The sequence below is a fragment of the Equus caballus genome, chromosome 4 (assembly GCF_041296265.1).
Source record: "Equus caballus isolate H_3958 breed thoroughbred chromosome 4, TB-T2T, whole genome shotgun sequence".
Taxonomy (NCBI): domain Eukaryota; kingdom Metazoa; phylum Chordata; class Mammalia; order Perissodactyla; family Equidae; genus Equus; species Equus caballus.
Genome location: NC_091687.1, coordinates 63230928 through 63255235, shown reverse-complemented (window position 1 = coordinate 63255235; position 24308 = coordinate 63230928). Strand labels below are relative to the sequence as shown.

General features: G+C 41.5%; 1 protein-coding gene, 1 long non-coding RNA gene and 1 other non-coding gene across 3 annotated transcripts in view; 2 read left to right on the top strand and 1 right to left on the bottom strand.

Moving 5' to 3' along the window:
• The window catches only part of JAZF1 (JAZF zinc finger 1), a 321433-nt gene that overhangs the window by 42826 nt on the left and 254299 nt on the right, over positions 1 to 24308 (top strand). The gene's annotated exons all lie outside the window — the stretch shown is intronic.
• Positions 16688 to 16793, top strand: LOC111773337 (U6 spliceosomal RNA). Its single transcript, XR_002807721.1, has one exon. It is a non-coding gene; the product is annotated as a U6 spliceosomal RNA (small nuclear RNA).
• On the bottom strand, positions 18887 to 20877 carry LOC138923784 (uncharacterized). Its single transcript, XR_011437907.1, has 2 exons — positions 20698 to 20877; positions 18887 to 20541 (listed from the first exon to the last, which is right to left on the bottom strand). It is a non-coding gene; the product is annotated as an uncharacterized lncRNA (long non-coding RNA).

Below are 24308 nucleotides of genomic sequence, written 5' to 3'. Positions count from 1 at the left end.
TTTAGAAAAAAGAATATTTTTCCTGAGGTGAAACGGAGAATGGAAAAAGGTGTTTGTACAGTGGCCAATCTCAACAGCTTGTAGAAGCTTCATTACATGGCATTGCTTAAAATAAGAGGGCCTGTACAATAGCAGAAGACGTTAATCCAGGAAGAGGACTAGAGATGAATCTGTTGATAACCTCCTTCTACCTAGAGACGTACATACAAACAGAGAATTTTATGTTGGTACCACCTACTTAGCCAGAATACCACCAACTTGTTTATAAGTATTTTGTTCTTGGTGTTGCTGTAAATGTCACTTCGCCTCATCCTGAAATGAGTTAAGAGGCATTTTACAGTTCATACTCTTCGTTATTGATCAGACTTAAAAAGTCATTGCTTCTTTTGAAGCTCTCTTTTGCCCTTGAAAACATCTCCTCCATGTGCTTTCAGAGCACTGCCTCAAAATGCCGTCCCCAGATGTCCATGTGTGGGGGGTGTTCATCAGATAAGATTTTGGCAGAAAGGCCTGAGTCAAGTTATTTTGCTATAAATCCAAGCCAGTTCTTATTAAAATAGTCAAAGAACATGTGGTTAGGAGCACGTGGCAGGGTGCTGTTTGCCCTTATAAGCAATTAAGTGACATAAGACCTATTGTAAAACTCGTAATACGTGGCAACCCCTACATCTTAAACAGTATATTTTGTGCCACGTGGTGAAGGCTCTGTCTCCAGTCTCCTGCTTAATGAATGTTTGTAGTAGCAACATAGTTCTGTTGTTAGGTACGTAGCCTGTTGAGGAGAAAGGGGTCTTTAGTTTTGGGGAACATGAACATTGGGGCTAGAAATGTCCCTGTTTAATTTTCACTCAAACCCGTGTCTCTGTGTGTATGCAATGTAACGTGCACGTTTGTGTTTCAAATAGTCTGTCTCTCTCAGTAGTAATTGATGATGTTACTATATGAGGAAAATATTAGTTCGCTCGACTTACCCTGGTATCACTTAGGAAAATTGTTCTTGGAGATCGAACAGCTCATAGTTTGCTCCATTTTGAGTGATAGTGGAAGTGTCATTCATGCATGCGTTTGAGGTTCACTGAGCACCTGTAACATGTAAAGCACAATGCTGGGCATTTGGGAGGCAGGAAGAATCAGGCATGAATCCCATCCCTCAAGGTCCTTACAATCCAGGAGAGATAACATGCATATAAGTAACTATAATACAAAATAGAAAATGACATGATAGTATAAAAAAAGAGTGAACAATAAACTGTAGGAGTTACAAACCAATATATACACACACATGTATTTTTCAATCATCTGTTCTCATACCCTTGAGAAGTCCCCTATCTTAAAGCTTCTATTGTCGCCTGTTTTTTTTTTTTTTTTTGCCTGTTTTTGAACTAACTAAAATTACTTGATTTGGGTATAAAAAAAAAAATCACTGTTAGACTGGGCTCCTATTGGTGCTCCTCAGGAACCATGGTCCTGTTTTATTTCTTCAGTAAAATACAATACTGGTAAATTTAAAACAATACTAGAGACCCAATTCTAGATATTAAAACCATACATGTTTTGTTAGAGATTTTCATTGGATATGTCTTTGATGCTTTTTATAACGGAGAAGTCTCCAAATTAAAAAAAACGAGATAGTGTCCCAACGTTTGTGAAAGTTCTTTTGGAACAGCCAGTATTCCCAGAGTGCACACTACATGCCAGGTACCGTCCAGTGCCCAAAGTGGAGGACAGTGAGCAAGGGCTGACACTCCTACTTTCATGAAAACTTGGGTTTCAGTGAGGAAGACAGGTGATAAACAAGTGAATAAATGAACAAGATAACATTTCTGATAGGCCCAAGTGCGAAGAAGGAAATAAAATGAGACCAATAAAATGAGACCAATAAAAATGGACAGTTGTACATGAGTTTTGCAGGTGGCAGGTGGGACAACATTGGTTAGGGTCAGGGAGGACCCATCTGAAGAGGTGAAATTTTCTCTGAGACCAGAGTGATGTGAAAGATTTTCTGGAAGAACACCGTCCTTGGCAGTGAGCACAGCAAATGCAGAGGCCCTGGGGTAGGAGCAAGTAGGCCTGTTCAAGCAACAGAATGAAGCTTCATGTGGCTCAAACATTGTGAGTGAAGTTGAATGGAGAGGTGGGGTCCTGGTAGGCCACAATAAGGAGTCGTTACAACAGATAGGCTCCAACCTAGTGTGCAAAAGGCCATTTATCTCAAGTTGAAGCCAAACTCTTGTGCCCATCTTCCTCTACTTTATATGTGGGACGCTTACCACAGCATGGCGTGCCAGGCCGTGCCATGTCCGCACCCAGGATCTGAATTGGCGAACCCCGGGCCACCGAGAAGTGGAATGTGCGAACTTAACTGCTGCGCCACTGGGCCGGCCCTGAAGCCAAACTCTTAATATTAATACTAGGTTGAATTCTGGGTCCTGAAAACAAGTTGCTGCTAGATAAAGAAAAAAAGAAAATTTCTCTTTCTGTTCCTGGGTCCTCCTGGCGGATTTTAAAAAGTAAACACAATTTGCACATTGTCTGTGTCATCATCTCTCTTTATCAGGATCCCTTTATCTGGGCAGCAGGTGCTCTTAGGATTCTTTAATTTTAGTTCCCCATTGTGATGCCCCTCCCCTGCTATATCCCTATGGCGTTTCATTTTCTAAATGTAATTTTACCTTTCTTCCCCTTTTAACCATTCTCAATCAAAACTCTCATTTCTTCCAGGCAACAATTCTCACTGGTGGTAGGAAAGCAAATCTGATTCATGGTGTGAATAGCTGATATAGTTTGGTCCGCTTATGAAATTATTTGCATTTTTAAAAGAGCCAAGTGAATCTCCTGTTTTAATGAATAAGATGGTAAAATAAAGATGAGTAAGTCATTTGAGAGGTTTGGAGGAGGATCTTTTTTCCAAAGGGGAGAGCCAGCCTTGCCTGCTTGGCAGTGTCTGCTTTTTATGGCTTCTTCCTTTTCTCCACTCACAGCTTCTCTCAAGAGCTCCATGTATATCCGTAAAGATTCTTGTGCAGCAGCAGCAGGAAGTTCCATATTTGGAAATGGTGTGAAGGGTCAGAGATGGGTTAGGAGTGAGGATGGGAGAGAGCGGTTGCTCTCTGGGTTTATCAATTCTTTGTAAATTGAATACAAATTGAGAGCTAACTATATTTGGGTATTTTGGAAATTTCACCTCCAGTCGAAGGATAAAAAAGATTGATTACAGTTGACCTTTTTTCCCCGTCTATGTTTCATTTCCACTCTATGTTTATGCATGTGGATGCAGGGTAATTCTGAATAACGGTAATGATGAAGGGCCATCATTACACAGAAGATCATTCTGTGCTCCTAATTAAAATTATGGCTGGAAATTGCTTCCTTATGTGTAGCTCAAATTGCCTTCGCAATAATTTCACTTTACAACTTCTAGCTAATCCTCTCCTTACCACCCTTAAGAATCCTTCCTCGTCCTTGAAGTTGACTCCTTTGAAATCTTTATGGGCAGTCCTGGTTTCCCCTAAGCCATGAGTGTCCTGATACTTGGTTCCCACAAGTCTTCAAACTTGTAAGCAAAGCAGTCTTTGCTCCCTTTTCTCCCGCTGAACTTTTAATGAGCCGTGGGTCTGGAGCACGACTTGATTTCGTGTTGCGGTCAGTATTCTCAGTTAGCTGAGCCTTGCCCATCCTGAGTCTCCCTAATGAATTCATTGCTGTCTTTCAGTTCCAGACTGCCACACACTGTTTACGCTCATTCGTATTCTCTAATGGTAATCAAGTGACCAATAACTCCCATGTTTTCAAAATGAGCAGTTCTTACATTCCAGTTCATCAGTGATGGTAGGAAAATTACATATAATGATATTCTCCTTGGGATTCCAGCTAAGAAATGTTTTAGCTAAAAAATATCTGACCGTGGGGGCAGTACTATCAAAGAGGGTTTTTTTAAAATCAATATTTTATGTGGTCCGTCTCTGACCCATATGTTCCAGGTGGATTGCTTAGTACAATAAATTTGAAGGTATGTATTTTAACATTTTTTTATTCCATCGGATTTGAAGAATCGTTCCTAACAGTAGCACATTGAGAGAACTTGTGCTGTTGGTTTTCCCATAAGGGAGGAAACTTTTGAGAAAGAATGCACATGGCAAAGCCACAGCCTGGTTTTCCAACCCAGAGGTTAGAAAAATCAGGCCATGTTTGACTCTCTAAAAGAATGGTAACAGACCTCCTATGCAAATTGTCGGATCCTGCTCTCTGGGATAAGCTCTGCAGATTTGTGGTTGGGGCTGAAAATGCTTATTTTGGTCATTTGTTGAATGAATAAAAGAATGTCGTGTCCAGAGCTTTGTCAATACGTGCAAAGAGCAGGTTGTAGGGCCCAAATGTCTGTCCTTTTTACTTGTTTATAGGAAAAAGAGACGACAATTATGATGTTGAGGATATTTAAAAAATTTCTAATCATCTAGTGCATTTTGTGGTATTATTTATGTAAAGAGAGAAGGTTGTGGTGAAATAAAAAATGTTTTGGAAAGCCTTTGGCGGTCTTTTGTTATTTCCCTGAGAAAGTTAATTGTGCACATTCAGGTAGTCATTTAGATAGATGTTTTTGTTGAAGTGACAAAGAACAGTGTTGTTTTTGGTTTTCTGTTTGTTTTTCTTTTTAGGTGGTGTGGTTTACGTGCCTTGACTTTATTTTGATTTTTTTATTGAGGTAACATTGGTTTATAACTTTGTATAAATTTCAGGTGTACATCACTGTATGGACCGCATTGTGTTCCCCGCCAGAAGTCTAGTTGCCACCCGTCACCATACACATGTGCCCGTTCACCCCTTTCACCCTCTCCCCAGCCCCCTTCCCCTCTGGTAACCACCAGTCTGTTCTCCGGGTCCCTGTGTTTGTTTCATAGAACAGTTTTGAGGGCCTTCTGTCCTTGTGAATGTACACATGTCTGACACGCAGTTCAGTCATATTGTACTCAGCGTTCCTAGTCTTATGGAAATTAATAAACAATTTTTAACATCAAGAATAATTTGGTTTAGAAACTACTATGATAGGTCAAGGCATCTTAAATCTCATATGTGGTTATGTTAAAAACCTACCAGAGTCTCTGATGTGGCATCTGGCATTCTTGGTTCCTGAGAGCTCTCCAGGTAGCGGTGATGATGAGCCCAGTATGGGACCACGCCCATCACTCTCAGAGAACAGCCATTCATGAGGAACTTCCCGGAATCCATCACTTTGACTTTTCATGATCACAGTAAGAAATCCTTGGGTGTGATTCAATGGTAAAGCAGTTCTCAGGACAAATAGTGGAAGGTTAGATTATTCCCTATTCTTTGGTGCGACCCACATGCATTTTGTATTCTATCCAGTCTCTTGTTGTGTTCAAGAGATTGAGGGTTACAGTGAGGGCAGGACAGTAGACTAAGAAATGGTGAGGGAGCATCATTTCAGAAAGCTCAATACCAGCTAGACTCTGGATAACATTGGAGAAGTACTTTAGAATTTCACATGTACTATCCCACTTGGCCCTCAGAAAACCCTTGGGAACTGAGTAACACAGATATTATTTATCAGCATCCTCATTTTCCGGATGAGAAAACCAAAGCATCAAAGAATTAGGTGGCTCACTGAAGTTCACTTGACCACTAAATGCTGAAGCCTTGCAAGCTCTGTGATGCCAGGTCTCGCACGGGAGTGTGGATATGGGCTAGTCACGTAAACTCATGTTCTTTCCGCCCTGTTTATAAAACATGCAAGAATTTACCTTTCAAGTCATGATGAGTGTATTCTGTGAAATGCACTTATGTTTTGACCACTTCCTGGTTGAATAGAATTAAAGTTTATAGCCTCTCGGGACATGTTAAAAATTTTTTGGTTTTTTTTTGTCTCAATTTTGTTCCAGTAGAGTCTTTTGGCTCCCTTTGAATTTAATGAGAAAAACCTTGGTCTAATAACTTTTATTAAAGTGAATACTTGTTGTATTAATATATTGTGTGTATGTCTAGAGGCTTTCAAGTAATGTGCACACATTAAGATGAACTAATGAACTAATAAACTGTATCAGTGTAAATCACTTTAATAAAAACAATAATGAGATTTTTAGCATACTTGTACAAATGACACAAATATTTGTATTTAGGTACTGGCCACATAAATAGAATTTTAATTCCTTGTTTTTTTTTTTAACTCTTACCAACAGAGTTACTGTTTAGACATTCTGACATTTTATATCTAAAAGAATCAAGTAGTAGTAGATGGATGTTGACAATGTTAGATGTAAAAAAACATGTAATACAATAACTACATATACTCTGATCCCATTATTTTTAAAAAGAAATTGTGTGTGTGTAGAGAGAGTCAGCGAGTTATCTGGAAGAATATAATGTACCAGGTTATCTCAAATGGTGGGATTATGGCTATTTTTCCTTTCTATCTTTTTCTTTTTTTTTTCTTAAATGAACATATCTAACTTTTGTAATCAGAAAAAGGTTACTTATTAAAATGTTACTTTAATAAAAAATACATAAAAACTTTTTCTATTGCTTTGTTTTCCTAAGTTAAAAAAACCCCTCTGTCATTACCCCTTACTAATCCCCTTTGAAAACTGGAGAAGTTACCACATTGGTAATTTAAATACAGATCTCTCCCTCCGAAGCACCCGGGCCTGCTTATTCGACAGGCAGAACACTGGTCCTCAACTCAGGTGAATCAAAATATTTGGAAATGGGGCCCGGAAGTCTGCATTTGTATCAGGCATCACAAGTGATTCTGATGCACAATTAAATTTGAGATTCACCCTTCTGATTGCAGATTTCCTCATGTATTTTTATTCTATAATGATTAAAGCATCTTCTAGACTTTTTTCATCTTCAAAGTTTTTAATAAACGTATGTCCACATAACATCCATTTTATTGTCAGGAACACTAAAAAGAATAAATGTTCCCTCTAAAATATAAGATTCAGAGGGAATCATCTGTTCAGCAAGGGTTTTTGGAGTATTTTCAGTGAGCCCCCCTGTAAGAGCCTTGGTCCACCCTGGGGAGCTCCTGCTGTTGAGGATGGAGCCCTGACAGTGCTGGAGTGGGTCCGGGAAGGGAGACCAGCATTCGATCGGAGAACTCAGTGATTCTCAAAGCTTCTCTCAGAAGTCTACTTCAAACTTGAATTTCCCAAAGAATAACTAACTTTCTTCTGTTCATTTGTCTCTTAGCCAGAACAATTGGTTATCTTAAGAAATCAGTAAATCAGCATCTTGTATTCTGAATGGTGCATTCTTTGGAAGAAGTTACTGTGTCAGGAATTCACACAATTGGTGTGTTTATTTTGAATGCATGCCATCGTGCTGAAGGTACAGTGCAACTCTCCTTGGTTTCCTGTTGATTGAAATAATTTGCAGTAAGTTAGTGCCAAGTATAAACTCGGAGACACACTATCTTGCTGAATTGGCCTTGAAAGGTGGCTCTCAACTTAGCATGCATAGAATCACCTGGAGGGCTTGTTAAAACAAAGATTTCTGGGCCCACTGCCAGATTTCTAATTCAGTAAGTGTGGGACTAGGCCTATGAATATGCATTTCTAATAAGTTCCCAGATACTGCTGATGCTGCTTCGAGAACCACCAGACTGAAAGAAACGTTTCAGTGATAAGGATTACAGTCACATGTACAATCTGTTTGATTTTTAACTCAGAATTTAATGTAGCCTCCTTGAACTATGATTAGATGCTGCAAACAGAAGGTTATCCTTTTTCTAAATGAGTGGTGGTTTGTTTTTGATGTTTACCTCCAGTTTGAGGAAACCGAACTGTTTGGCTCTGTTTTTTCTTTTTAGACTCCCGAGCTAAATGAAGTACTATTGGTTTTCTCTTTAAGGGTTAACATGAATTAAGGCAAGCCTGATGAACTGTTTGTATCAGCCAGACAGGTAGGGCAACTCCTCCTGCAAAGCGTTCCTGAAGCAGGCCCATTCTAGGGCAACCAGATAGACTAGGTCCCATCCCACTTACACAGATTCCTCTGGGCATCTGCATGCCCCAGACTAAGCCCCCTTACCCCACCCTACCCCCAGGTGGGCTACGCCTATGGTTCCGCCTGTTTCTCTTAAGGTCATTTGCATTTAATAGTAACTCTTAAAACCTTCAAAGACTTAAGGCATGACTTACAAGGCCAGAGTGTGTTGTTTGGAAGAAGAACCTGTCCATTTTCCCTTGGCCCAACACTCATAAGGTTAGTCTGGGGCTCCTTGGCCTAGAATGGAGCTGTCAGTAGAATCTTTGTCAATTCTGTTCATAAGCAAGTTGCAGAACTTCTTGGACTGTCCTGAGCTGCTGACCGCTCTGGGATATCCCAGAGCCTTGCCTGAGTGTTTGGAACAAAGTATTTGTCTATTCCCTGACCTTTGGAGGCTTGCAGGCAGGGGCTTTGGCCAGAAAAGCCCACCCCACCTCCTCTAAGGGAGGTCAGTTCAAGAATGTGCTTTCCGATTGGCTAGGAAGATTCTCAGGGGTCAGGAGGGGACTGAGCCTGGGCCTAGAGAAGAAAGGACCTGTAGGGTCCAGTGGGACTCGCCCTCTCCTCCTTCCTCCCACATATGGCAGAGTTACCCTCCATCTTTTAGACCCGAAGCATACTCCCAAGGTGGGCCTAGAGACAGTAGTGTCCCTGATGCGGGCTTAGGGATGCAGTCCTTTTGAAAGGTGGTCTAGGAACTTAGCTCAAAGCTGCATATCTCACCTCACACGCACCTGCTTTCTGTTCCTCGTCATACTTAACCTCCTGGCCCTCATGTTGTCCCAAGCTCTTTCCTGCCCCAGGGTGCAGACTTACTTTTCCCCACCTGTGCCTGGCTTGTTCCTTTTCTTTTAAATCTGTGCAGAAGACACCCTGTGAGAGGCCTTCTCTATTATGGTCCAGCCAGCCCTGCCCATCCCTCTCTCCTGCTTGGGCTACGTTTTTTTCTTGCTATTTTTTGTCACTGCCTGAAATTTTATTGTTTATGTGTTTCTTGATTTATTTTTCTCTCCCCTGCACTAAGACAGCAGAAGATAGGGACTTTTTCTTATTCAGTGCTGTCTCTCCAGCACCCAGATCATTACCTGACAAACTGTAATTATGCAATAAATATTTGTTGCATGAGTAAGAGAAAACACAGCAAGCGTATTGCTTTTGCTTGGAGTGGTGTGTTATCAGGGTGACTTTAGAGCCTGATGGTGGTTATGAGGGAACTACACTCTGTCTGTCCCTAGAGGGACCCCTTCCTGGTTTCTCTATTGTCTGTGGAACATGGTTGTTCCCCAGCTACTCTTGAACTGCAGGACAAGGCCAGAGTAAGGTGGAAGAGTGCCTTATTTGCCAGTTTTGAAGGGAATTTGTCTACTTGGGCTCTGATGGAGTCATCCAAAGGTCTGGTTTTATCTGCAAAACCAAACTTGGGACCAACCTTGGTGTTGGGTTGGGAAGCCCCGTGCATCATCTGATTGAACTCTAAGCCACAAGCATCACCCATCCATCATTTGGCCCTGATGAGGAGTAATTGTAGTGCAGCTCAGCAAGGCTCCACAGTATCATTTGTTAGTTCTCTCTAATGCTTGCACTGGGATGAGGGCGGTGGTGAGGTGAGACAGGGAGGAGAGGTAAAGGAAGATGGCAGCCCAAGCAGCTTGCAATCGGTCCAAAAGGAAGACCCTCAACTCTGGTGCTTTGAACACCAGAATGATGTTAATCAGGGGATTTTTTTGTGTCAGCATTGTCAACATTTACATTCACTTTACACATTGGATTTGCATCTGAAAAGACCAACTATAATCAACATTTAAGGGATAACACTCATATTTGCATATGATTGAGCAGACATGTTAAGTAATTTTAGTCTGGCTGTTGCTAGGAAACCAATTAATAATGCTCTACATTTCATTAAAAACGGGGTTCTATCTTTGCTTTCATTTAACTTCACAATTCAGCTGCTTGGGCTGCTCTTTTTCTCCCTCGGTAAATTGTGACAGATAAATTATCGTTTTACTAAATTTATTTCTGTGATTACAGTTGTTAGTCATATCTGTCAATACAACTTCAAGGCTTTTTTTTTTTTTTTAATGCTTTAGAGCGGGGAACTGAATTTTAACTGTTAATCCTTTTTTCCTCTATGGCTTATGGGGATTTCAATCATATTTTTGTGAAGGCCTCACAAATTGTGGGTTAACAACAACAAAAAAACATGAAAGCAATCGCTCCTGCTCCATAATTGTACCTTCTCAGTGTGGTGACTAATAATTAGAATATTAGTCACTATTCAGAATGTGACAGACAGCTGATTAAGCATTCAGCTGCATTTTGTTTCTCTCTGCCTTTCCCTGGTTTGGAGGCTAGACTAGGTTCTGTCCTTTATGTAGTGCAATTAAAATTTTCATGACTTGATTTTACATAATAGACTCCTGCTCTTATGAAGAGAAAATACATTTTTAGCAACTAGAAGTGCCTCTTTGAACCAATCAACTGGGCAGTTGCATTTAAATTATAATGACGTTTTGCAGCTTAGCATTTTGTAGTATTGATCTGGTCAAAATGCTCATTAAAAAGCAAAATGAGTTTCTATTCACATCTGTTTCACAGTATTTCAATCACTTTATTTGGGTGATGCATACAAATGCATCTGGTTCTTCAACTTAGCTGAAATGGCGATCTCGCCCATTTTGTAAGGGCTAAGTCAAGCAAATTAGAATCGGCTTTCATATTCGATACTCCACTTTGGTCTTTTGGATCTGAAGGTATAGTGCCTTCTAGTGCCAAAAGAGGACGTGGTATTTGGAAGGAGATAGCCCCGGAGTCAAATTCTGGCTCAGCCCCCTCTGGCTCTGTGCCTCAGTGTCCTCATCTGTCACATAGAGAAGAAAAGACAGCCCTGGGGAGAAGACAACACCTAGGATTGTAAAGAGTGGGTCAGGCAGTGCATATCTGGCAAAAATTCCTCCCCTGTCCCTCCAGAACTGCTTGGGCACTGTATTAGGTACGAGGGCTGCTATAACAAATGCCACAGACTGCGTGGCTTAAACAATAGAAATTTATTTTCTCACAGTTCTGGAGGCTAGAAGTCCAAGGCCGAGGTGCTGGCAGGGTCAGTTTCCTCTCAGGCCTCTCTCCTTGGCTTGCAGGTGGCTGTCTTTTCCCTGTGTCTTCCCTCTGTGTGTGTCTGTGTCCCAGTCTCCTCTTCTGAGGCAAGAACACCAGTCAGATTGGGTTAAACCCACCCGAAGAGCCTCATTTTAACTTCGTTTGCTCTTCGAAGGCCCTGTCTCCAAATATAGTCACATTCTGGGGTATTGGGAGTTAGGGCTTCAATATATGAATTTGGGGGGACACAATTCAGCCTATAACGACACTAACCCAGAAGCTGCACATGGCCCGTTGCTGTCTTCGGTTCTTTGGGTGTGGGTCGTACTCAGTGGTCAACGCAACTGGCACATCATCCGAAAAGGAGTCAGGAAATGGGGTTCTTTGGTTATGGCTTGCCTGGTTAGGTCAGAATTGATCAGAAATGCTTAGGAATACTTGACACACTCCTCCCCATCCCGCCTTATTTTTAGTTTTTATTTCAACCTTTTTTGGATGTATTCTAAGGCCACTTTTTCATCACGTTAGTAGTACAGGAGGATCATCAACCTTACGACCTTAAGGTCCTATTTTTACCCTCCGTCATTACTCGATGTGGATACATGAGGTATAGGCGATAGGGATAAATGTCCGTTTCACTTTTTAAATGAATTGTGGAGAAGAGTTTAGCTCTGAGATGAGCTGGCAAGGGCCAGACTTTGGGGCCAATACACAAATGGGCAATTAGAATTCAGTGGCACAAATACTGTAGAAAATGTCGTTCATTCATTCAGCTAATACTTACTAAGCCTACTATGTGCCACTGTGCCAGTCACTATGGTTACAAGGAGAAATAAAAATAAGCCTGCTCTCTGCACTAGAGCTTATAGTGTAGTAAGGAAATAGACTTGAATCAAATAATATCACAATTCTAACAGTACAGCTCTGGTAAGTGTGGAAAAGGAAAGGCATGTGATATTATGAGGGTGAATAATGGTGGGGATCAGGGATGGCTTTCCTGGTTCAACTGCGATCTGAAGGGTGGTGAGGCTTACTTTGAGGAAGGGATGGCATTTGGGGATGTGGTGCTGAGGTGGTCATGAGTTAGAATATAGGTAAGACCATTTCAGGAGAGCAGACTGCATGTCCAAAGGCCCTGAGGCAGAAAGGAGCTTAACATGGAAGGCAGGAACTGAAAAAAGGACAGTGTAGCTAGAGAAGAAAGGAAAGGAGGGTATAAAGAGAAAGTAAAGGAGGATGTAATGAGAGATGTGGTTGGAAAGCCTTCTAGGAAGACGGGGCTTGTGGGGGGAGTTGGAAAAGCCTTCCTAGGGAAGTGACATCTGTATCTTTAAGTATAAATCTAACTGATTTCCTCTGGCAGAGAAGAGGGAGAGGCATTTTTAGATAGAACATCATAATTTGGTGTGTGGCTGAAATGTCACTTATAGGAAGGAACCCCATCATTCCAGTTAATGGAAGTTCATCCTTCAGTGTGGTCAAGGTAACTGGGAGTTTACTAGATTCACCATATTGAGGTGTATGTGCCTACACCTATGCAGGGGCTCATTAAATAGAGAATGAATGAATGAATGAACAAATGAATGCTGTGTTACTGAGTGGGTCATGTTGGTGGGTGATGGTCCAGAGTTGACCTAACCTCAGAAGCAGTGAAACATTAGTGTTAAACCGTTCAGGTCTGGTGAACCAAGGGAGGGCTGGCTGCACTGTCTTCCCAGGCCCAGCGGTCCCCCAGCCTGTGTCTCCTCCTCCTCTGCAGATCTGGGAGGGCCCCTTAAATCCTGCCCGCTGGCCCAGCCTCACCCTGGTTCCCTGAACCAGTCCCAGCTCCAGGCAAGAGAGACCAGAAACCACGCCAGTCCCTGGTCCGGGTCAGCAGTTACTGTTAGGCCGACCTAGGTCACAGTGGCCTCGTTCTGGCAAGCGAAGTTCAGATAATCGCATAAGCTGAGCAGCAGAGCATGTTCCGGACATAGTGGGCAGTCCTGACTGGGGGAAAGATGTCCTGTCTGCAGGGGAGGACTGTGGGGAGAGGCTGCAACAGTAGGTTGGGAGCACATTAGAGAAAACTCTGGCAGCTGTACCTCTGACGGAAGGACTCGCATGTCATTCGGTTTTGGCTCGGGCATGAATCTTTCTTTCTTTCTTTCCCCAAAGAAGCTAAAATCAGATAGAAGAAGATTTAAAATTGGAGCTTAGAATTTTTTTTCTGCTTTTAAGAATTCGGTTACTTAAATAGAAATAAACAAGGATACTTACTGGCTGCTGTTAGGTAAGAATCTCTATCTTTCAAAGGTTGTCATAAATGTAGAGAATATTCGTTGATCTTGAAAACCAAGATTTTCTTCCCAGGTGAAAATTGCCACCAAACTATCCTCTAGGTCCGAAGACAGCTTGAGAAAGCTACTGATGGCTTCACATCCAGCTATACCAAAAGATGACAACATTGAAGGATTATTATAAATTGAGGGCACAGATTTACTGTGAATAATGGAACAGCTGCCTAAAACAACATCTGAGAGGCAATTACCTCCAGTCTAATTTGGTGAACGTGGGCTTCCTAATCGGTGGCCAATTAAGTACTGTCAGTTCTTCTGGGCCCCACAGAGAAACGTGCAAACCTGAGACACTCTTATCTGCCTTGGCCACGTGTGCACATCTGCGCTTCTGTTAAATTTGACTGTTTTCAGCTCAAGCAAAGGATAAACTGGTCTTTCACTTTTAGGAGATTAAGGAAACACTATTGAACACCCCTTGCCCTGTCAGTAGGCACAAGGTGTTGTGGGATGAAAATATTTTTTCCCCGTGGGTTTTGTATGAATAGCGGGGAAGAAATCACATGGATGTGGGGAAATAGAAATGGAGCTCATGCTAAAAATCCTGGCATTTATATATCATGCTACATCTCATGGCTTTGTAGATGACTTCTGGATGCTACGATCCTGTTTAAAACTATACTTCTCACAGGGTTATTCTTTTTATTTTTTTTTTGAGGAAGATTAGCCCTGAGCTAACATCCACCACCAATCCTCCTCTCTTTGCTGAGGAAGACCGGCCCTGAGCCAACATCCGTGCCCATCTTCCTCTACTTTACATGTGGGACGCCTGCCACAGCATGGCTTGGCAAGTGGTGCACAGGTCCGTACCTGGGATCCGAACCGGCAAACCCTGGGCTGCCAAAGCAGAACATGCAAACTTAACCACTGTGCCACTGGGGCCAGCCCCAGGGTTATTCTTATTTTGTGTTTGTAGATAATTTTAATTACGTCTGCATTTTACCACCACCTAGGTGCTCCTGCTGTTACCTGGCTCCCCGCAGGGGCAGCTCCCTGGCCAGAGTGGACGATAAAGCACTAATATAGCAGGATAAGGGAAGCCCTGAATTTCATGGGGGCAGTGAGAGGAGAGCAGTCTGGAATCTGGAAAATCTATGGGCTTAGGGTTTAGTTGTTTAGCGTCATTGAGGTCTTACGCAACCTGCAGGAGTGGAGAATTGCCAAGAGGCCAACAGTGCAGAACTGGGCACATCCTCCAGTTGGGGTGGGTTTTCCAGGTTAGTTAAGCCTCAGCTGGGCAGTAGCTCTCAGTAAATCATCAGAAAGCTTGGGAACATGTGCATGGATTCCAGGGGAAAAGAGCTGCTTGCAACTAGCTGTTCAGACATCTTCCTCCACCTCAAGGGACAAAGGGAAGGATGCCTGCCAGTTTGCCTTCATAGTTATTCACTTTTTGTTTTTCTGGGGTTTTTTTTAGCACTTGATACTATGACTTAACCTCTCTATGCTTCAGCTTTCTCAAGCAGCCAGGTGTGTTTGATGAACTGATATCAGAGATTTCCTTTGGCTGTCCTGTTCTGTGATTCTGGAAATCTGTTAGGGAGTTAGTGCAAAGAAGAGAACAAGCATCTGGTCCTCAAAGACCTCTACTCTGATTAGGCAGTTTCATTAAATGTACAAAAAAGAAAAAAGAAAAGAAAACACCACAAACACTTTACAAGATAAGGGATGTCGCAAGACAGAAAGGGGCTGATGGTCCCTGCCGTGGGCGTGGGTTCCCAGGGGAGTCTTTACAGAAGTGGGAGGGTTTGGATTGCATATTGCAGGACAGGCAGGGTTTAGAGGACGATGAAGGAGAAGGCATTCCAAGCACGAAGGTGAGGGAAGGCCAGAGAGGGACAAATGGAAAGACTGCATCTGTCTTGCTCACTACTGGATCCAACCCTTAGTAGAGGCTTGTTAGGCATCATTGAATATGTGAATATACTAGAATACAGCTGCTGGGGTAGAATTACTTGTAGATATGTTTACAGTTATCTAGGGGAAGTGGGCTGAAGGGCAGGGAGAGATAGATTAAGCAGGAGTTTTTGTCTGTTCATTGATGTGTCCCAAATACCTAGAATAGTGCCTGGCAAGAAATAGACCTCCATAAATATTTGTTGAATGAATGAAATGATCAGTGACATGACTTCAGGCTGTCATGTAAGTAATGGGGAACATTGGAGGCTGGGAGAAAGTACTATCTAGGAAAAGTTCATGGCAATTTTACATAGAATTGTTTGTAACTGGGGGAGTCAGGAGATTTTGAAGTAGGCACAGGGTCCTGAGGAGGGTCTGAAATAGATGAGTGGCCTTGGAACAAAAGGGAAGAGCAGGATAGGGACATCCCAGAGAAAGACTTGGTGAGTGGCCATCACAGGTGTCAACAGTCAGAAGATGCCTAAGGTGTAAGGTGTGACGGAGTCCAGGCAAATTGGAAAATGATAATATTGTTGACATAGATAGGGGAAGCAAGGTAGGATTTTGTGGGAGGGGAAGGTCAGTGGGCGTAAGTGGTTGGTTTTAGACGCTTAAGTGTGATATGGGGGTGAATTGCCTCCATTAGGCACTTGCAAGTTGAAAACAGGTTGAAAGTCAAGAGATGGTTTCAGGGCTGGAGATCAGGTTTGAGAGGCCTTCTCATGAGTCTGCAGGTTGATTGGGAAGCAGCAGGTTTTGCGAGGAGACCACCCCAAGAGAAGCATGACCATGGCCTCTTTGTTCACAGGGCTGTTGGCTTCTGCTTCAGCTCCGTTTCTATCAGAAACAACTCAGAGGTCTGGAAGCTACACTGTGGTCATGTCTGAGGGAGCTTTTACTCCACAGGATTCTCCTGACCCACTTCATCAACATTTCCTTTATTTTTTACATGGGATCGTTTTGTTGCCATTGTTATTTTTCTGGTACTATTATCACCTAAGTGAAATTTGTGTCTAATGCATGCGCATCCCCATAGGAACTGATCCCCTTGTGATTTTTGAAGGACATGCTGTTCATAACTGTGTGTGTTTGTGTGTTTAAATCTCTCTAAGAAACTGAACTATAAGAACTAATTTTACAACCTCAAGTGACAGGGAAATATGTACAATATGCAATGATTGAATAAAATGTGAAAGATGCTAATATAGAGGATGTGAATTAATATTGGAGTAAAAGGACATTTGTCATAGAATACTATACCTGTCTCATTTTTACCTTAATTCCAGTTTACTAGAAACTTTTGAATAGAAATAGTTGAGTATGTTCAATTCTTGTTAAAGAACACCTTTTTCGTGCTTGTTTTGGCAGTATATATCCTAAAATTGGAATGATGCAGGGAAGATTAGCATGGCCCTGTGCAAGGATGACAGACAAATTTGTGAAGTGGTCCGTATTTTTATTTATCTTTATGAAAACTCAGAAAAATACTATTTTTTACTTTTCCAGCTGCGGTGGACCATATATTTTCTGAATCACTTGTTTTCTCCCTCCTTTCTTTCTTTCTTGGAAGTTTTTTGACTACTACACTGGCAATCATATAAAATGATCTTAGGTAAACCAGCATTCTGTCATTAATGGGAGTTTTGCCAGACTTTAATTTAATTGTATTGTGTCACTTGCCTTTTAAATAAATTAATTGTGAAAAATAATTTAGCAGCCTCCAAATTGTCAACTTCTCAGTGGCAGTTTGTGTCTGTCTATCTCTTCAAGTCAAGCATCTGCTTAAAAAATATGGATGATGATGTGGGAGTAAAACCATTGCTGTAGGAATGCAGTTTTGCAAAACTTGGCAGTTCCCATCAATAATTGAGTAGCATAAATTGTATTTACCTCTGTAGTGTCTAGACCAGAGAATTAGAACCATGAGTTTATAAAAATCCAGGTTGCTGTCTACACAAATAGAAAAGTATTTAAAAATTGTATTTTCAATGGGCTAATGATGAAGTTTTTAAAAAAGCATATGGTATTGAGCCAAGTGGGTAGCTATCTGGAGAAAGATGAAGTTGGTTCTATAACTCATACCATTAAAAATAAACTTCATCTTGGGCCTAGCCTGGTGGCATAGTGTTAAGTTCACATGCTCTGCTTCAGCAGCCCGGGGTTCACCGGTTTGGATCTTGGGCACAGACCTATGCACCACTTATCAAGCCATGCTGTAGCAGGCGTCCTATATGTAAAGTAGAGGAAGATGGGCACAGATATTAGCTCAGGGTCACTCTTCCTTAGCGAAAAAAAAAGACGAGGATTGGTGGCAGATGTTAGCTCAAGGCTAATCTTCCTCAAAAAGAAAAATTTTAAAAATAAATAAACTCCATCTTGAACAGTTCATTTTATATGTTGATCATTGTGATATTCAAAACAATTATGACAAAGAAAGGAGGGAGAAATCAGGAAGGCAATTCATAAAATGTCTGTTCTACTTCAGTTGGAAAAAGTGAGAAATGATATTTTTAACAAGAATTTCAAAATTTGAGTATGTATTCATATCTGCTTAAAATAATAAAGGGCTAGAAGAAACATGGAAAAATTAAGGGTAAGAAACATGGGTAAAAGTAAGAAGGCCTTTTTAACTATAACTCAAAATTCAGAAACCATAAAAGAAAAAGATTGATACATTTGACTAAATTCAGATAAAAAATTTTATCTGGTGAAAAACACAATAAGCAAATTCAAAAGACAAAGGACAGTCAGGGAAAAAAATATTTGCAATGGACAAAGGGCTTATCTCTCTATATAAAGAGCTCCTACAAATGAATAAGAAAATGACTGGCAGACCAATAGAAAAACAGGCTAAGGACGTGAACACATTATTCATAGAACAAGAAGTACAGATAGTCTATAAACCTAAGATCTTCAGACTCGGGCATAATAAGAGAAAAGCAAATTTAAACTATCCTGAAGTGGCGCTCTTCACTTCATCACATTGGCAAAAATTCTAAAGTGTGACAATTATACATTGTTGGCCAGATGTGGAAAAATTGCCACTGTGCTTCTTGTGAGAGTACAGAATAGCACAACTTCGGAAGGCCAGTTTGGCAGTCTGTCAAGATTGCAAATGCAATTATGCTTTGACCCGGCGATTTGGGTCTGGTAATTTTTACCTGAAGGTACATCTGGCTACATATAAAGTGACGTATTATAGGAGGTTTTTCATTAGACCATTGTTGTTTTTTTTTTTAATTTAGTTTTTTATTGCGGTAACCATTGTTTGTAATAGAAAAGATTGGAAATGATTCAAATATCCATTAGTAGGAGACTGGTGAAATAAACTATGACTCAACCATACAGTTGGAAATGGTGCAGCATTTAAAAAGAACATGGGAACTCTTTGTGCAGTTTAGATCTCCAACTTATGTTATTAAATGAAAAAAGCAAGTGTAGATCAGAACATAATATGCAACCTGTAGAAAGGGGACAAAACATGAGCCTACATGCATATCTGCTTGTATCCGCATCAAGAAACATTGAAAGGATAAACAAACAAGAGAAACTCAATAAAAATTATTGCCTTTAATGGGTGGGTGGGGAACGAGGTAGACAGAAAAAGGGTGGGAGCAGCACTGTTTGCTGTATCCCCTGCTGTATGATTTCTATTTGTGAATCGTGTGAATTATTACCTATTCAAAACAAAAAATAAGTTATAGGTTTGTAAACTTGCATTTCCATGGTAATTTAGCGTATGTCCAAGGAAATATCTGCCCAGAGCTTTATCATCTCTTATTTGGACTCTTGGCTGCAGCCTCCAAAGTAGGTCTTGTTTTTGGTTTATCTAGAGCTATGCTGTCCAGTATGGAACCACTGGCCACATCTGGCTTTTGAGCACTTGAAACGTGGCTCATCCAAATGAAGATGTGCTGTAAATGTGCCGATTTAGAAGACTTAGTATGAGAAAAAAGAATGTAAACTATCTCATTTGTAACATTAAAAATATGGACTACATGTTTAATGATCATGGTTTGGATTTGAGGGTTAAAATCTATTATTAAATTAATTTCACTTATTTTTTCTCTTACCTTAAATGTGGCTACTAGAAAATTTAAAATTACATATGTGGTTTGGCCCTGTGGCTCGCCTTTTATTTGTTTTGTACAGCACTGATGTAGACTCCTGTCCACACTTGGCATGTCTTCCAGAATGACTTTCTTTTAAAAAAAAAGCTAAACATGGTTTAAAACCTTCTTTGACTCTTGGATGCCTATAGAGACCCTTTGTAATAGTCTCTGAGATGCTTCCTTTACTGGTTTTCCACCTCCCCCACATGTAAACATTGCTTCTCTTCACTCCCTGGACTGCAGGGCCCTTCATAAATGTGAGTCTGTGAACATGCTATCCTGTCTGCTTGCAATGTCCCTGAATCTCCATTTCTTCACCTTGAACATGCTAACCCATCTTATAAACCCAGTTCATATGGTCCCTTCTTTGATGAAACTTTCCCAGTTCCTCCGTGCTGTTTCCTTATAGCATTTGGTATACCTGTGTGTTTTCACACTTACCACCTAAGACCACACTTAACCTTTTCAAGATATTGTCTCCCCTGCCAGACTGTGAACTCCTCAGGGGCAGAACCCATTCTTTTTGGTATTCCCAGAACCTGAAACTGCCAGTAAATAAACTCCAGAAAGTCCCTAGGAGACTGAAGTTGGTTGTGTTTTGTTGAGAGCACACCATGCCCGGTTTGCCTGGCTGGTGCTTCTATTTGTTTGGTCTGTATATTCAAGCAAGCAGGCTCCAACCCCGTGGGTCTTCTCTTGGTTAAGAATGTTCTTTGGAATGTTCTAGCTTTAAACAGGCCAGCGTCCCTGCAGGCAGAAGATTGCAAACTGCAGAGACATCAGTAGTACCAAACCCACAGTGAGTCCTGGCCTTCAGGGCTGTGCTCAGCCTGGAGGGTGAAAGGTGTTCGTGTTTAGTCAGAGAGCAGAAATCTCCAGGCTGGCCACTTGCCCATGTTTCCAGAAGGTAAAGGTGGCAGGTGGTTGCCAGAAGGTGAAAGCATAGGTGGAGGCTGGCCAGCCGCGAGAGGCTGCGAGCTGGAATAATGAAGTTCTCCACGGTCTTGTCAACGGGCTCTTACGTCGGTGACTGTCCGTGTGTTGTTAAGATTCCCATTGTCCTTCTCTTCTGCTTGTGGGGACTTAAGCTTTTGCTGGAAAGAGAAAAGAAGAGTAATATGCAGAATATCCAGGATCTGTGGAGCAAAGATACTTAGAAGGAAAAATTAGAATTTTGCAAGAAACTTCTCTCCTTAGCTACGTAACTAAAAGGGCTCATGTTTATGCCCAGATTTTAGAAGCTTCCTTACCATTGCTCACGATCCATGTACTTCTTATATGATGATTCCGATAGCTTCACTAGGCAAAGCTTCCTATGCAGCTCTCATAATCCATGAATGAAGAGCTCTTCTTTTTGCAGAACTTCTAGGGCTAGTAGTGTAGTAGAAAGTGCAGTGTCATCAAGGAGCTAGAAAAACTGGTCTGAACCCTGGATCACCACTTAACCTCGTGTTGTGACCATAAGCAAGTTATGTCACCTTTCTAAGCTTCATTTGTCAGTAAAATGAGGTTATAAACACCTCCTGGGGTGTGAGCATTGCAAGAGGAGAATGAGTGCTGGTGCCTAACAGGGAGCCTGGCCCACAGTAGGTTTCGGTAAATAAGATTTATTGCTCCAATATGAATGTAGATTTTCTTTTGCAGCTGTCTGGCTTTGAATCAGCAAACGAGCACACCCGAGGCAGAAGGGGAGCGCGTCCTTTCATAATTGTGACAGACCGCAGTGATTGCTCAACAATGGCAGTCGGCAGTGACTGCTCCTCAGAGCCTCACCATTGTCTGAGGGAGGGAGGGGGCAGGTGGGTAAGGAGTCAGGACACAGGAGTTTGAGAACAGGCTTTGCCGTTCATTAGTCCCATGAGATTTCACTCTGCCTCCTTGATCCTGAGTCTCCTCGTTGGTAGAATGAAGATGTTGATCTTCTCCATCTCTAAAATGCTCTAGTTCTGTCTCCCTAAGGCGACAGAAGCAGGCCCCTGGCCGTGAGGCTGTGTTGTTTGTGGGGTAGCAGTTCACAGCCTCAGACTGAGAACCTGGAAACCACACAGCAAGGCTCTGCCACCTCTGAACAGCCCTGAACCGGAGGAGTGTCCCTCTTTCCCTCTGGGATTATGTTCCAAGGCCAAGGTCATCTTTCTGGGCTCCATTCCCCATGGTCTGCTCTCACCTTCTCCCAGGATCCACTTGGCTGCATTTCTGGTCTCACCAGAAATACTTACTTTTTCTGGGGTTGAGATCTATTCCTCATCATTCTTCTGACAAGAGAGGATGATCATTTTAGGAGGGAGATTATCAGGAGGCTTTTTTTTAAAGTAACTTTTGTGCTTAGTAAACATTTTTATGAACATTTTGCTTTTTCTTCGTCACTTGAGATCTGTGTGGTCCCATTTTCTGCCTCCCCATCTTATCTGACTACTCACCTTGGGGAGCTCATCCTTCATTCTTTTTTGAGATAGATGAACACAGTACTTTATATGCCTTATGACCAGATAATTGGAGCTGGCAGTAATCAAGATTTGGGGCTAATTATCATCAAAGGGTAATTTCATTGCTGCCCGTAATTGATCTTTTCTGAAACCCGCTATTGCACTTCTTTTGTCACATGATTAAAAAAGGAAAAAAAGTGCTTTTGGCAATAAGCTTTTGAAAACAGGTTTCCTACATTCCGTTCTTTTTCAAACCAACTTTACAAATTTCAAGCGTGCCTTTATTAGTGTTGTGGTTTGCCTGCTTTATATTACGTATTCAAAATAAAAGAAAATTGAAACAGTTCATCATTGAAATGAATGTTACAAAATCAGCATCTGGTTTGAATAATGAGTTTTTTGGTCCAAGTTTTTGCTTCATTGAATGAAGCTAATAAAACTGCCCTTGATTGTTAGGTCAGTGAATTCTCCTTCACTGACTTTTGGTTCCTTTCTTTTTTTGAAGAAGAAGATTAACCCTGAGCTAACTGCTGCCAATCCTCCTCTTTTGCTGAGGAAGACTGGCCCTGAGCTAACATCTGTGCCCATCTTCCTCTACTTTATATGTGGGACACCTACCACAGCATGGCTTGACAAGCAGTGCCATGTCCGCACCCGGGATCTGAACCAGCGAACCCCGGGCAGCTGAAGTGGAACGTGCGCACTTCGCTGCACCACCAGGCTGGCCCCTTGTTTCCTTTCAGTTTCCAATTTGGAGGCCATGAAAGTTTCTTTCAGGAAGTTCTTTCCTAGTGGTACTTGTTTTAAGTACTCTCAGACAGCCACTTTTTGGTCATCAGCAGGGCAGAGGTGATGATGCCCCATGATCACAAAATTATAGATTTGGGACATTTGACGTATCTTGTCCACCAGTCAAGCTCTTGGAACAGAAGCATAGTGAAAACAGAGCTCTAGAGTTGGAAAGATTGAAAATTAGATGTTGGTATAGCACCCTACTATCCACACAATTCAGGGTCAGGTGTATAGGTAACTGTCCCTAAGTCTTGTTTCTACCTTGAACTCAGATGCTTGCAGAAATAATAGTTGCACCTGGGTAGTGATAATACTACCTAGAAGGCACAAAGCTGTTCCACCACTCTTGCTGATAACACACGTGCACATGCGTGTAACATGGACACGCACCCCTCGGGAGTCTCTTGAAGGTAATTGCACTTTTTGCTACTAGGTTTTCTGATCCATAGATATCCATGCTTATATTTCCAAAGCACTTTCAGACTTATCCTTTGATTTGCTTTCAGAAAACCACTTTCAGATGGATAGGGTAGACTCTCTTACACCTCTTTTGCTAACTGAGGAAGCTCCTCAGAGAACGGCTGCGACTTACTCAAAGACATACAGCTGTCTTGTGGGAGGAAGGAATGATAATTTATAAAGGCCTAGTTTGACATTTTATCACAAAACCTGTATTGCATGTAAGGATCATCCTGTATTGCATGTTGTACTTGAATGAAAAGCTCAATGAATGAAGGAACAAATGAAGAAACAAACAAATAAAACAAAATCCTAACGAAGGAAAACCCTAAGGGGAAATATCTCTAATAGATCGTAAAAACATGGAAACAAGTGAGTTCTGTTTTTTACTTCTTTGCCTATAATCAGAATTGCCAAGGGGATAGGCAGGCCTGTAGTAGATGCACAAGAAATATTTATTGAATTTCATTGAATTAGTGTTACTTACCTAATAGAAAAATGACAGAATACCCTTTTATCTCTGAATATTTTGATACATGGATTGCTATCAAAGACAAAATAGGCTGAGATTGACTGTCAGTATCCTACTTTCTTCAACCGGGTGCGGTTGTCCACTGCAGTAGGGCCTTGGGAAGCTGGAGGCAAGAAAATCTGAGTGGTTCTCCATCTTGTCAAGTAGATCTCAAGCATTCCCTTCACTCTACTTTTTAAAAAAATTTATTACCAATTGTGTTTTCTACTGTGGTCTTCTCCAGAATAAAGGGAAAACAGAAAACTCTGGGCATGGGGTTGATATGGGCTGCCAGACAAGGCTCACGGGGGAGAGCTCGGTGACTTCAGGTTAACTGAGATCTCAGGCAGCTCTGTGGCTGGGCACATGTCCGCGCACCATATCTGAATCTTTTAGGACATTTGGGGCAGAAAATATGTCGCTTTCTCACCTTCTTAACAGAACTCACCTTCTTTGAGAATCCTGGAATCCTTGCCTTATTAAATTCTTTTTAGCTTTCTAATTAGAATTCTTTGCAGTTGATTTTTTTCCTCTTGACCGTGCTTCTTTTTAAATTCTAACTCTTTAGGAGCCAAATGGATGTTTTCCTTTTTACTGCTTCATGTGTGTGATGTGCAAGTGTTCCTTAGACAGTCCCTCATAGACTTTGTAATTTAACCTTTGCAGCTTCTTT